At 32.8% G+C, this 10,675-nt stretch overlaps 1 long non-coding RNA gene across 1 annotated transcript in view; it reads right to left on the bottom strand.

The window, feature by feature from the left end:
* The window catches only part of LOC111415685 (uncharacterized), a 35,468-nt gene that overhangs the window by 6,904 nt on the left and 17,889 nt on the right, over nt 1-10,675 (bottom strand). Inside the window, exon 2 of the long non-coding RNA XR_011641833.1 lies at nt 1,483-1,659. This is a non-coding gene — a long non-coding RNA (uncharacterized lncRNA). The remainder of the gene's footprint in view (nt 1-1,482; nt 1,660-10,675) is intronic.

Raw genomic sequence — 10,675 nt, 5'->3', positions numbered from 1 at the left:
GAAATTATCCTGAGTTACAGATTAGTACTTTCAGGGAAAAATTGTTAATAAATACAAAATTATATATTTATTGTGAACGGATATAATTAGGGAAGGAATGAGGAAATTCTAACAAAGAAATTGGCTGAAAATAGATTAATTTAAATTGAGATGGGCGATATTAAACACAAATGGAATCATTTCGAAACAGCTATACTAGAAGTTGCAAAAATCATATGTAGTAGGCATAAAAGAAACAGCAATGTGGACCAGACAGCGTGGTGTTCAGAAGAAATAAAAGGTATCAGAAATAAAAAATTTATTTGGAATATTCAACAAAAAACGCGAAAGTTATGATGATTAAATTTTCCTCTTTAATAAGAAAGTGGCAAGGAAAATCAAACAGTTCTTTTTTAAAATATTGACCTCAGAAACCTTAGAAAACAGTTGAGACTAACGCTGTAAAGTGTAATAACGGATTAATACTGAGGCAAAGTTGGAAGGAACATTTGATGGAACTGTTAAACATAAATAGTCAAGATGAGATTAAGTTACCTAGACCCCTATACCACTAGAAAGAGACAGAACAGAAACAAATCAAAAGGACTAAGTGATGACATAAAGTTACTAGGACTCCTTCACGCATTTCCTTTTAATATTATTTGGAAATTGATTAACTTTGGGATGCAGTGTACACATTTTTGTACATACGTTTCTATACAGGTGTCCCATTAAAAAACTCTTTATTTTTATATGACATGAATTAATTTCTATCACATTTGTATACAAGGTTAGTTACTACTTTTTTTATTGCAATAGATTTTAAAAAAACCTACAATTTTTATATGAAATATTCTTTCTTATTTCCAAATAGTTGACTATATTTTCAAACAATAATTTAAATGCATCTGTTCCATTTAATTCTACAACATTATTCATGAGTGCTAACCATTATATTATTCAAAAAAAAGTATGGTCTCCAAGAATATAGGCAGTAAGCCTTATAGTAAAGACTAAGAATATGTCTACAAACAAGAACCAAGTTAGTAGTTTATATTGAAACATTGTAAAACTTATTTAAAATTAACTGAACACTTCCTAATTTAAAGTTTTATAGTTGAAAACAACAATGTACTTGGAAATAACATTTCTTAAGAATAAAAACTTGCACATTTTTCTCAATATATTAATTTGCTATTTAAAATTGTACTGTATTGTTTAAAATTTGTTTCATATTTAACGTAATTAATCAGCCTTTAGTAATCATGTTTTGGATACAATTTATAGGTTAATTATAAAAGATGCATTGTTTAATTTACAAAAATTGTTTTGAAACACATAAAAACTATTGCAAGTACACATTCTTCAACATCAAACCATTTTGCGATTTATGAATTTAAGCTATAATGCAGAATCATTATTGTAATACATTAACACAAAAAGGTTATAGTTTTATGTTGATTAATTTATAAACAAATTTGATAAAATAAATTAAACTATTACCTGTTAAACTGAGGAATTGTCTTCGATAATTGAACTACAAGAAAACCATAGCTGGTGTCATTTAATTGTTAGTCAAAGTAATTTTATTGCAGGTGTTTGTAATTTCAATGCAAGATTAATTAATGCACAACAGCGACAAATCGATACTATCTATATTATTGGACGGTTGGCCCCCACCTAAAATACACAAAGAGAAATATAGATAAAAAAAATATATCTTACATCTTAGAAATGTTTTATTGGAACTAATTAGAAACAATGTTAGAAGTAATGTTTATTTTCAAATACACTTTTTATTATGGAACATGAAGGAGGATTTTTTTGACATTTAGTACAATCAATATTTTGCAAAAAAATTACTTTATATTTGCTTGAAATTATAAAAATAGCAGTAGCTATTGGCAACAACCGTTTTAATGATAAATAATAAATAAATAATTAATGATTTAAATGACCCAATTAGCCCTCTTCTCCCAATCCATTGGTTAAGAAATAATTAGTTGAAATAAGCTCGAAGCATATGCTCATCTTGTTGGAGAAATCACTGCCGCTGGAATCGATTTCATTTATTTAATTTATTTATTAAAGAACACTATTGGTATCAACACCGAATAAGTATGAAGAATCAAACAACAACTTCGAACAATATAAAAAACTACTATATTGTGTACTAAACATTAAAAACTTTTTAAAAAAAATTAATGAAAGTTATGGAGCGAAGAAACAAAGATGGCCTCTAGGAATAAGGGGGGGAGAGTTGAATTTAATTTTGAGAAAGACATATCAAAAAATACTTAGTCAAAAAAGTTACAAGAAAACCGGAGTGAAAATCATAGAGAACTGCCACATTTTGATATTTGATGGATAAACAAAATGAAGATGAAAGTGACATAACTAATGGCGTCGTTTAAAAAAACCGTGGAATATAAAGAAAAAAATGACAAAAATGACGAAAAGTTTGGTTTAATTTTTTTTGAATGAATTTTGAATGAAAAAATCTTAGTAGGCTTTGCAATCTTTGTCAGAAATATTTTTGACGTTTAAATGTCAGTTTTTCTTACTATTATTATTGTTCTTCAAATTAATTTTTGAATAAAGTTCTATCGCATTTACGCTCGTTCACTCGACGTTTCAAAATTTTAAATAAAACAATAATAATAGTAAGAAAACCACTGATATTTAAACGTCAAAAATATTTCTGACAAAGATTGCAAAGCCTAGTAAGATTTGTTCATTAAAAATTCATTCCAACTTTCGATTAACAACTCTAAAGCTTAACAGTTAGTGTTTGCTTAATTAATTTTTTTCTCAGAAACTATTAACTTTTCGAAAAACATCAGAGAGGCAAAAAAGTTTTAGAATATTTTCATCTATCTAAATAAAATATTTCCAATGTATTTATCACCGTCATAAGAAACATCTAGACAGAAATTGAACGGGGGTGGTTATGTTTAGTATCTTAGAAGGGAAGATTGAAAGTACAAATAGGCTCAAAACATGCCCTATTATAAACTTATTTAAACTAGATTTATGTTTTGAATTTGATCATTGAGGAGTGTACAGTTATTGTTCTCATTATATTTATGGATTTCCAACAGTTCCAAAAGATCAAGTTATATCCTTTTTGACATTTATGTATAAGTAATATTATCAAAATCTATATTGTGTCTGGTTTCAATTCTATGTTTGTAAATGTTTAAACAATAAACATTGATAATAAGTTTCGTAGCACACGCTGGAAATGCACGAATTTGAGAGTTGAATGACAAGTTGAAAAATGAGTAGCGAAACCACGAGGTTGGGTCTCTCACCTAAATTTCACGCAAATATCAGGTTGGTAGTAGCATATGGCTAAATCCAAATGTTTCTAGTTCTAAGTCTAGTGTTAGTTCTAGTTTTAATTACTCAGGCCTGCGATCAAAAACCTTTTTTGAAACTAAAAGATGATCTTTATTGATTTCATACTCTTCTATAGTAATTTTAAATAACTAAAACGTAGAGTCATATCAGTAACAGATCCACCTTTTTTAAAACAAATTAAATTAAAAGTATATGACATACTATCAGAAAACTCATTTCTTAAACCAATAATAAATGATGCTTGGTATTCCATATATCATAGAATCCAAAATGAAAGCGTTGATCGCGCATTGGCGGAAACGACTGATATACCATTAAATGTTAACACAAATCTAAATACTCAATCATCCCATAATTACAACCTTAGATCGAGAGTTGAAAATAATAAAAAAAGAAACTTAATAACTAATTACACGGAAGTAATAAAACCGAACATACCAGAAAATACAAACAAGCAAAGTCATTTGAACAATGATAAGACCAAAAAACGAACAGAAAGAAAATCTAATACATCATATCACAAAATAAATTACATTCCACAATTAACCCTTTATTGCATGATGAGTCATCCAAACTGGTGTGAAGTTATCCATAAATCCCAGCAATAAACTTAAAACATTAATAATTCCGTAACCAATACGATTTGGGTAACCAAATTTCACACACAGGTCACTCTTACCCTCAAGAACAGCTAACCACCCCCATTTGGTAAAAAAAAATTTTTCAACCCTCACTCCCGAAAAAGGGATGATTTCGCCCTGATGGGCACCTTCGAATTAAACGAAATTCTACAACATAATAGAACACACTTCTAAGTATTTTTATCAATTTTCAAAACACCGTAAGCCCTAACGGTTTTCGAGAAAAAAAATCAGTATTATAAACCGCGGATGGGACTTTAGGGGTGAATTTGACCCCGTTGGGCACCTTCAAAATTGATGAAATTTTATTATGATTGAGAGGATGCCTTTAGCAATTGAAATCAACCATCCAAACACCGTAAGGTATAACGGTTTCCGAGAAAAAAAATGTGTTATTAGACACTATAGGTACACAGCGCGGCGCGGACTTTGGGGGTGAATTTAACCCCGTTGGGCACCTCCAAAATTGATGAAATTTTAGGATGATTTAGAGGATGCCTTTTGCGATTGAAATCAACCATCCAAACACCGTAAGGTATAACGGTTTCCGAGAAAAAAAATGTGTTATTAGACACTATAGGTACACAGCGCGGCGCGGACTTTGGGGGTGAATTTGACCCCGTTGGGCACCTCCAAAATTGACGAAATTTTAGGATGATTTAGAGGATGCCTTTAGCGATTTAAATCAACCATCCAAACACCGTAAGGTATAACGGTTTACGAGAAAAAAAATGTGTTATTAGACACTATAGGTATACAGCGCGGTGCGGACTTTGGGAGTAGTATAGAAACGCCGATTCTAGATAGGAAGTTGCTCCACAGCTCCACATCCGCTCCACATGACGTCATCAACCCAATGTAAAAGGATAGGGAAGGGTACCAACCTATGGCTGTGGAGAAAACAAAAATAGGTTGGTATTGGAAAAGTAACTAGATCTGGTGACTTTTAAAAAAAGTAACGCGCCACCTAGTGGCTGGTAGTGGAACTAAACCACTACCAACCAGGTAGACTGCTACTTTTTTAAAAAGTCACCAGATCTTGTTACCAACCTATTTTTTCCCTCAAGCGTTTGGTTGGCACCCCTCCCTATCCTTTTACATCGGGCGGATGACGTCACGGAGGAGCGGAGGAGCAACAACTTCCTGTCTAGAATCGGCGTTTCTGAAAGATGGCGCGTTGAACGCATAAAGGCGCGCCTCACAACTCTTGAATGCGCGTGCGCAGGAACTTGGGAATATTCCGGAAAATAATAATAACACAATTTAACACAATTTAATTCCCCCCCCCCCCCCCAATCAACCCAATAAAAGTATTAATAAACATTTTTATAATAATAAACATTACATAATAAATAGTTACAAAAAAATAATAAAAACCTTAATGTTATGGTACTTTTTTTACAAATTCAATTATATGAGCGGGCTTCGGTTTACCACCATCCTTTATTATTATACACGATACATTGATCTTGTAACTCCAAAAAATTTCTTGATCGGTAGGTAAAAAAGAAACGTTGAGAAGCAAGCCCGCTTCTAACTCCACCACAACGGAAGGTGACGACCATGCGCAGCTCGTAAGACGTTTTCCATTAACAATAAATATGGTAAAAGGGGTAAATCCAACTCAACTTCGAATAAATTTTTTCTTTGGTTTAAACTCACAGAGACCGAAAAAAAAAGAAAAACACAGAGACGACTACGAGACATTGCGCGCGGTTTACGTTTGACACGTTCGGTTTCTAAAGTAAAACTGATTATGAGTTACGCGATACAATGCTTTCCTCGCCGGGGCGGAAGTGTCAACTTACGACAATCGGCGCGGCGCATCACCAAGTAAAGTGCAATGCACCTCGCCGGCGGGAGTGTCAAGTTACAATCAATGCTGAGCAATGGAATAATTGACCTAAATGAAATGCTATACATATATATAATTAATATTAAGAAAGTAAAAAAAAATAATACAAATTATAAAATTTTTTAATGCGTTTTCATTAACAAAAATGATGTAAGTGAAAAAAAAATACATTTAAATAAAAGAAGGAAATGGTTTAAATAATACAATTTAATTTTCCCAATTAACCCAATTTAAATATATTGAAACATTTTAAAATACAATCTTGAAAGTTTATACACAATTAAATATATACAAAATTTAACAATCGGTAAAATTAACAAATATAGTATTTGCATTACGATACACATGCCAATAGTTATAATTGTAATAACAATCGTTAATATATTCAAAATCATTAACATTAATATGGTCGTCAATAATTAATTTAGCTGATTCATTATCAGGAAAGTATCCGTTAACTTTTAGGAAATCTTTAAATTTTCGATGATCTTCAAAGTCTTCATCACTACCAACATACAGAATATCACCCTTGCGATAAACCCTCCATATGTTATTTTCAAATTCACAAAATTGTACAAATTGCGAATCATTTATTTTATCACCATCGATGTCTCGTATGTCTACAAGTACCAAATCGAGCTGGGTAATTTCTTCTGGGAAATCGGTATTTAAACACTGCTTCAGTTTAAGCCGAAAGTCAGTCCAAGACATTATGACCACGATGTGAACACTTCGATTTTTAAAAGGTAACTGAGGCACATATGATTTAAATTTACAATTAAACATAATTTTTTAAAAGTCAACTAAATAACAGCAGAATTTAACTTACAACTAAAATGGATTTACATCAAAAATTTAAATAATAAAAAGGATTTCGATGGAGTAACGTTAACAAATACCTTAGTGGCCGAATTGAACTTACAACATAAAGGGAATAGAAAATTACATTTAAACGCGATTCGCAATTCAACCATCGAAATCCTTTTTTTACAATTATATAATCAAAAAATATAAACTATTTATGATAATGGAGTGTTGATACGATAGTGACCCCACGCTAATGTACTCACCCCATCATCATTAATATAACGTTTCGAATCACGTGATGAAAGAGCCAATTTATTTTGTAGCATGGTATATATGCTATGCTTTTGACTTCTGAACAAGTATTGTTTCATGTAAATATCTCTTTTTGACGTTAAACATTCCAAATAATGTTCAAAGGTAATTTTGCGTTTAACCACAGCCTTCTTTACACCTTTAGCCTTTTTAGTGATACGGCCGGAACAGACCCTATTAGCGTACAATTTAGAACGTAAACCAATAAATTCTGACATGATTCTACCTGAATTTTCATCTTTCATCAACCCCAATACCGCTTTATTTTGTAGTGGGATGCTAAACTCATTATCCGGAAGATAATTTGACGTATCGAAGCGTTCTAAATTATCTTTTACGAATGCATACACATCATCTGTGGTAATGGACACAGTGAAGCTGTCGGTATCCATGTAGCACAATTGAATGTCAGAACCAAATTTAGGTTTCAAAAAATCATAATAAAATTGGTACATAAGTAATTTAGAAATTTCCAAAACTGCAAACCCTACATATAAGGGTTTATCGTAAACCACATGCAGATGTTCCATTTGAATAGCCGAAAATGTTTCCGTAAAAATTTTTATATTTTTAAAATTTAATTTAGCAATTAGACTACGTGCCCCTAATTTTGGTCTACCCGTTCTCTTACGTATATCTTCCCAACTTGTCACTAACCTCACATCGACCCTTTTATCTACATTTTCCATAGTTTTACCGAAAACCGCATTATTCATTAATTTAAAAAAGTCCTTTTCAAAACTATTCTTAGCAGTTTGACGTAAATGTGTGTTAACGTCGATGTAAGGTTTAAGCCAAGCTGATTGTTTAAAAGATAAAATACGATTAATTTTTCTAACTATAAGACCGTGAGCGACGGCATGGTTTAAATTTCTATAATGAATTACATAATTTTTCTTATTAAATAAATTTGGAATAAGTCTTTTATCGCTTACGCTTTTAGAGTTTGGCGGGCATATATTTTCGGCTAGAAATGGTAGGTCGTTATGCAAATCGTGTAATTCGCGCGGATATTCAATATCAACGTCCAATATATACCCGTAATCTGAGGTATCGGATACGTTTCTAAATTCGAAACTTCCAATTTGGGCCGCATCCAACCAAACAAACTCATTAACGGGCATATATTGAGACATTGCCCATCCATAGAGGTTATTTGCATCCCAATACATTAAATAATTTGAAGGTAAATCGGTGTTGAAAGTACCATCGGCCATATATTTATTATTTCCCTTAGCGTGACGATGACCGCAAAACGAGATGCCCCCGCGAATTCCCTTTTTAATGAAATGTACCTGATCTATATCTGTTAAAAGTTCGAGTTTGATCTGCGTGAACTTAAGCATAGCATCCCAAGATAAACCTGGCGCTGTATAATAATGGGCAGGGTCTAACCCATAAGTACTAAAACAAACCTCTCGAAACTTTTCAAAGATGTCTGCAAGTAAAAGTACATCGGTCTTTAGATATAGATCTGAATACTCACGTAAATTTTGACACCCGAATGTACGCCAAACGGTTTGCGCATGATTGTATTCATCTTCACTTATACCATCGAAGCTCAGCTTATTCATAAAAGCATCTTTAGAGGGTAATGATGTTTCACCCAATCTATCAATAGAATCAATATACTGATAAGGAAAAATACCCTTTCTTGTTAACAATTTAAACTGTTCGTGACGTATGAAAAATTTTTTAACGTGGATAAAGTCATCGTCCACAAGATTGCTGGCGAGCGAATCGAGAGAGGATGCCATGAACCTAAATGAATCTACAAAGCGCATTTTCATGTAGACGTTTTCAAAATCATCTTTGTGCTGTTTTTTAACGCGATCAACTAAAACGTTTTTACTAAAGCTAATGTATTTTTCCTTGTTGTTGGGTAAAACATCGATACCACCCTCCGAATCGATATCAGCTAATTCCTTTACGAATAAGTGTGAATCATACCCGCTAAAATTGTGAAGAAATATCGGAATGAAATTAGGGAGTTTGAAATTAAGGTTACACGTTGAATGTGCGGCACCTCTAAATCTGCCGGTAATATGACAATGGTCGTGAACCTTATTCTGATTAAAACCATCAAACGGTGACTTACAAATATGGCATAACGAAGCCGAATTAAATTTCAATTCCTCTTCAGCGGTTAGAGGTAGCATTGGTTTAATACATTTTAAATATTCGTTGTAAATAAATTTAACGTCCTCGATTAATTTTGAAACAAAAACTTTACCACAATCGAGGCCCGTATACGTTTCGAATTTATAATATTTAACATCGGATGTTGAAACGATATAATAAGCAAAGCTATACGGCATGTGTATATCTACCGCTTCGGTAAAAGATGTTGAAGTACTAGGTTCGCAAAACTCTACCGGCTTTAAAATCGATTCAAAATCCGCATATATAACAAAGGGAACGTTTTGAGTATTTTTATAATTATTAAATTGTAAAATATTTTCAGGTGTATACGAACCTAGAAAGTTTGGCCTTGAGCGCACATTTTTCGATGGTAAAATGGTTTTAATATGATTACAATCATGCAGTTGATGATCGTTTAACAACTTTTGTGTGGAAAAGCGTGTTAAACAACCATCGCAAAGGTGTACAGAATGACCGTGGTTGTATACTTGTTTAGAAATCAAACGTGATAGATTTACAATTAAAACGTAATGTCCGTGTCCATTTTCATATAAATAAAGTAAATTTATATGGGTATCCCGTCGATTTTTTGTAAAATAAATTGGCCCTTCCACCACGTATTCTTTGGAAGATTTAACTAGTTCATAAATATTTATACTTAAATTATTTAATTGTTCAATTTTAGGAATGTCTTTTAAATGCACGGGAAAGTTTATATCTTTTAAATTTAATACGGTTGAAAAGTGCGGGTACGATGATGTTAAGTTTCTATTACTTTCAACCGGTCGCAGATGAGATACGAGACTCCAAGCTAAACAAGCGTTGTCATCGTAGTTTTTGATGTTGATGCACGCTTTCTTGGTAGCGATTGATTCAGGAAGCGGGATGTACGACGAGCCGGGTATAGGTTGGAATTTGTTGATGTTTAGAAGAAGGTATGAAATAGAGAAGAAGGCCCAACCGGACCCCCTCTCCTGAAACTCTTCAGCTTGATGGTTAATACTTGCCACCATCTCATCATAAGTTTCAATAAAATCGGCGAATTGTGTAATTACTTCGAATTTGGTATTAAAATTCTTTTCGGACGCGGTAACGGTCTCATCTCCATTTTCATTAATTGTTGTTTTAATAAAAATGGATAAAAGCTCGAGTTGCACCTTCACCGAGCCGTTCAGGTTCATGTAAGATGTGATAATATTTCCGACAGTATTTCGGGTACGCGCAAGATATGTGGAGATATCATCATCATCATCATCACGATCTCCGGATATTTTATAAGACGCAACTCGATCTTTGTAACAAGTTGCAATCTTCTCAACACCTTTCTCAACCTCTATCGTATGATTCATCCTGAGATGTGACTCCAAAGCCATATGATTCATGAAAGAAATTCCACACAAATCGCATAGCTTTGATCTATTATCACCTGATAGCGGTTGAGGAAGGTGTTTAGAAGGTTGCAAAATTGACCTTACCGCCGACGTCGATGATGTAGATGGTGGTACATCGATGGTGGGTTTCGCTTTCGAACAATTTGCCATTGCAGGAGGTGGCGCTTGGCGTTGAGGACCAACTT

This window comes from Onthophagus taurus, chromosome 11, assembly GCF_036711975.1.
Source record: "Onthophagus taurus isolate NC chromosome 11, IU_Otau_3.0, whole genome shotgun sequence".
NCBI classification, from domain to species: Eukaryota; Metazoa; Arthropoda; class Insecta; order Coleoptera; family Scarabaeidae; genus Onthophagus; species Onthophagus taurus.
Note: the sequence above shows the minus strand (reverse complement) of the source record. Positions and strands in the feature narration are given on the sequence as shown.